This window comes from Rattus norvegicus, chromosome 2, assembly GCF_021556685.1.
Source record: "Rattus norvegicus strain SHRSP/BbbUtx chromosome 2, alternate assembly SHRSP_T2T, whole genome shotgun sequence".
NCBI lineage: Eukaryota > Metazoa > Chordata > Mammalia > Rodentia > Muridae > Rattus > Rattus norvegicus.
The window spans coordinates 182,704,602-182,709,651 of NC_141535.1; the positions used below are offsets into that span (position 1 = coordinate 182,704,602).

General features: G+C 41.1%; 1 pseudogene; it reads right to left on the reverse strand.

Moving 5' to 3' along the window:
• Positions 1-513: 513 nt before the first annotated feature.
• Positions 514-1,193, reverse strand: LOC147996390 (TD and POZ domain-containing protein 2-like; annotated as a pseudogene).
• Positions 1,194-5,050: the final 3,857 nt, after the last annotated feature.

Consider the following 5,050-nt stretch of genomic DNA (forward strand, 5'->3'; position numbering starts at 1 on the left):
ATCATGTTCTATGCAGGCAGGGACTTTAACCAGAGTTTTCTGAGAGAGCAGTATTTGCTTTTTCAGCTGAGTTTCCACAAACTGAATCTTTAAAAAAGTCTTCATTGTCTTTTCCTTCTGATGAGTAAACATGTTTGATTTTTCCTTTTCTCTGGGTCCTGTTTTCTGTTCTGCTTCGTTCAACGCAGACAGGTTTCTCTGATGAAAGTGAATTGGGCTAAATTCTGGCCAGTAACTAAATTGAATCCCAGTTTCCAAGACATCAGACAAATATCAAACAAGAACATCAACAGTGTAGATGTCAGGTGGAGTTTCTGAGACTCTAATGTTGCCTTTTCCCACCTGCCATTTTAACCTATTACAACTGTTTTAAATCCAGAGCCACCATATTCTCTTCCTACATCGTCAGTGTAAATGCTCCAGCAATAGTAAGCATTATCTAACCAGGAGTAATTGTTAACAACACTGGTTTTTGATTGTAGAAGTCAGCTGTAGGTCATTGTTTACCAGGTCTTAAGACAATTTAAGGTGTTTGAGTGAATGCTCCAAGAAAATACTCTGTGCAGAAGCTAAGGAGTGGAGTGCTTCAGCCACTAAGTATGGATGACACTCCACCATGACTTCCAACCCGAAGTCTTAGAGACCTCAGGCACATGAACTGTAATGAAATTCAGGGCCTGAGTCTTCAGCTGCTCTGTACTTTGGAGGTCAGCCAGAATTGAGTGTGTATGCAGCGTTCTCCAAAGGGAGATTCCTGCACAGGGCATCCTCACACATGATCTTCAAATCCTCCAGACCATACCTGTCAGTAGCTGCCAGCATACCAGTGACCATGAAATGACTGTAGAAGTGTGGCAACTTTCCTGTGTAAATGAAGCCCATCATCTCTTTGAAGACTTGGGGATCCAGTTCATGGCCTCAGCTCAGTTCTTTAGGCTCTCCTGCATTTCATGTTCAAATATGGCTCTGAAAACTGGAAAAAGAGCTGCTAGGATGGCCTTGCAAGCCCTGAATTACTGGCCAGCTAACACCTGGCAGCAGTCTGTAAAGAGAGAATTCTCCCAGAGCTCTCCTAGGTCATTGGCCAACATCTGCCTTGGATCCCTGATTGCAGGTGTTATGTTCTGTCCAGGCCTGCTAAAAAAGGGTCCTGATATGCTTACCTTGCAGCACAGGGTGAGCTGGTGTTCAGGAAGAAGTAGATGTCAAACACTGGGCTTGTAATATTTTCCTGAATTCCCTCCATGTAAAATGAAAAGTTGCTAATGATCCACTTGTAACAGAATTTCTGAACACTGATGTGTGTAGCCTCAGCCTTTGGCTTCAAGGTACCCTGACATTTCGGCTGGAGGTAGTTTAGAGGTTAATGTTGATCTGAGAAAAAGTACAAGTTATTTATTCTTCATCCTATAGGATACAATTGTAGATCTATTTTAGACTTTACTTTCAATTTCTCCAAAATTGCTCCTTCCCCAATGTTGGAAATGTGTATTTATGCAATTTTCTCTCCAGGTTTCAATATTTGTTTCCTAGAAGACTATACTGACATGTAGTGATTTAACTCTGTTTCCCCCTCTCTGTCTCATCTCTCTCTCTCTGCGTGTGTCTCTGTCTCTGTTCTTGCCTCTGCATGTGTATACCTCTGTGAGTATTTACTGATTCTTTGGTCAATGGTAACTAGTTTTGGCCAGTCTATCCAACATTGGAAGTGTTTAGAAAATTTTATACATTCTTATTTCAAGTGTGTTGTATTAGTCAGGGTCCTATGGAAAAAGTACAGAATGAATTCCTTTATATAAATATAAAGTGGAATATGAGAATATCATGCAGGGTACTGTTATGTTAATATTACAATGGATAAAACTAGTACTAACTAATTCCATGAGGTTTGAAGTCTCAGGTGTTCTTTTTTATGTACCTAAATTCTGAAGATGGGCTTGCTAGTAAGATGAGAGCAAGCAAAGACTCAATGATTCCTTCTTCCATGTGCTTACATATGTGCTTACATAGGCCTCCAGCAAAAGGTGTGGCCCAGTTGAAGGTATGTATTCTAGTCTCAAAATCTAGATTAAAGGTGCATTTTTCTACCTAAAGCATTGGTATTTGAACTGTATCTAATTTATTTTAAGTAAATAATTTAAAAGGCATGCCCACCAGTTTTGTTCATTACTTAACTCCAGACAGGAAGAATAGCCATCACCAGTGTACTTTGCTTTCTGCGGTAAATGCTCCATAACCGAGGGGACAATGTCCATCTCTGCATGGCTATTATTTTCCCTTGGGATGGTCTTACACTGATTTTTGACATAAACATGATCAGGAAAGGAATATTTCCCTTACCTTGTCAGATATCTGAGTGGTCACAAAATGGAGAGCAGCAGGAAAAGTTCCTATATGGTGGGCAGGATGCAGATCCCCAAACCTCTGAAGGTGGCTTTCTTATTTCCTGTGTGTTACTCCAATCAGACCCACAGACCTTGTGATGGCTCTGCCCAATTTGGTTGGTGGTCTTATACTTCCCCCTCAGGAATTTGTCCTTGGAAATCCCTTTTCAGAGTCACTGGAGAGTTCAGGAATACCCTAAATGCTTCTCAATTTAATCCCTTTAATTGGCAGGATTCATCTTCTCCATACCTCGTAGTCTCCATTCTCTACTGGTGAGTTCTGTCCTCTTCAGATTCGGATCTGCAGGGCATGCTCTGCTGGGCCTCAACAGGGAGAGATTTTGCTGTTTGCCAATACCTGCAGCACATATTCAAAATTTATCAAAGTTTAGGGTTTGTAAGTACCACCCTTATGTAAAATGAAATGTAAAACTCTGCCTACCTCTCTGATCTCTCCAGTTCTTCATATCTTAGACCTACAGTCTAGAGGACACCTAAATGACTAGTGATTCAATCAGCTCAGTCACTCCCAGCTCTCCTGTATGTCTGGCTCCAATGCCACGTATTCCTCAATACAGGATTACTCAATCAATTGGTTTTGATTTTTGTATTTCTCCCTTAGACTTATTGCTAGTATTAGCATCAGGGGTTCTTCGAATCCTCAAAAGACTGGAATCAGATCTTTCACCATTTTTAGACACTGGTATCTAAAATGAAGATTATTTTATCAGACTGAAAGACCACCAGTGTGGGGAAGACCCCCACTCAAATCTCGAGATGACGCAACCTTCCAAGAACTCACGAGAAACCAGTCTTGATGTAATAAACAAGAGGTGTATTTGAGGAACCAGAGCTCTGGGGATGACACGTATCTCACACAGGAGACAGAGGAGTCGACCCAGAGCCCAAATAGGGGATGGTATTTATAGGGAAAATTACATAGGTAGTTGGCAACAGTTACACAAAGCAAAGCAATTTCACTCGTTTGTTTACATTGGCACACATGATCTAACTTAGGCTCAGTTCAACTCCAGGCCACCTTGCTTCTGGGGCGAGCTGACCCCAACTCTTTTTATGTTCAGCCAGGCCTTATCGAGGCTGGATGGTTTAAGTTCAACCAGGCCTTATCGAGGTCAGGTGGTCTATGGCTGGACTACTTCCCCATAACATGTGATGTTATTCTTTTGCGAGGTGCACTGACCCTCACAGCAGGGTCAGTGGGGGATAGTTTAAAAATCTTTATTCTTGGGGGTTGGGGATTTAGCTCAGTGGTAGAGCGCTTGCCTAGGAAGCACAAGGCCCTGGGTTCACTACCCAGCTCCAAAAAAAAGAACCAAAAAAAATCTTTGTTCTTTCAAGACATACCTCCAGAGGTGACAGAGCAGTTGGCTTTCTAACATGTTTGTTGTAATCATAACTATTATTCATCTGTACTTATTGTCATCTCTAAGGCTTTCTGCCTCCACATGCCAATATAGACCTAGTACTCAATGCTTCTAGCCTCCATAAATTCTATTCAAGTCCTAGAATATTTTCAGCATCTGACACTTATGTCTGAAAAAGACACTCCTTCCTAGTTCTTTCAGAGCTCTAGCTGGGTTATTTAAAACTCCTCTCCAGTGTAACCGATTCAATCTGGGTTGTTGTAGTTTTTCCTGAACTGCTCTGCTTGGCCTCATATTAACTGTGACCATCTGTTCTACTCTTCTGGCTCCTTCACATTCTCTTAATCAGTATGTCTTCACTTGTGTCTCCATTGTTTTCTTCTCAACCACAGAAATTCTAGAGATTGACTTTAAAGGACATTAGAGACCTGAGTCTCTAAGTGCAAAAAGAGGCCAGTGGTCAAGGAATTTCAGAGGGTAACCAACCTGTAATCCAGATTGCCAAGATTTGTTTGATCAATTTGTTCCCAAAACACTGAGGAGGAGCTTGACACCTCCACCCCAAATGAAAACTGTTTCACCAATTTGATCATTGTGTGAATTCCAAAATTCTGTTACTTACTGAAAAAAAAAAACTGATTTTATTTGTGAATTGACTCAGTTTGGGCACACGTCTTTCATCCTTCTTGCTGGAATACAGACAGACATATGTAGATTGATGACAATATGCGGGTGAGGACTGGTGCCAGTTAGGTCAAGGCCACGATTGGACAGTCATAAGATGGGTACAAAGTTTTTGTAAAGCAGGAGAGAAAAAGTAGAAAGGAGAACCAAGATGGAGATTGAGATGGAGAAGGATGACCAAGATCTTAGCAGTCCTGCATTGCCAAGGAAGCTGGGATAGATTTCTATAGGCATTTTTTTCTTATCTACTTAGGCAGTTTATATCCTTATCAGTTGGTTCTAAGTTTATTGTGTGGATGTATTGTGGATTGAGAATTTAGCATATAAATCTGCTTTGTTGAGTCCTAATTTTAATGGATTTTGGGAGTTTCTACTACAACTATTAGGGGGTAGGTGTTAGGTATGTAAACAAAGCAGAGACAGAGAGTTATGAGAGAATGGCTGCCACTGAGACCTGGGGGGATCATCTAGCTTCTCAGATAAATTATTGCTAGTTCCATTTGCCCACCTAGAGCTCGAATTAGCAGGAACCAGATTGCTGGGGTACATGCAGGAAATCAGTTCTGCAATTTTATTTTTTTATTTTTACCAGAAAAG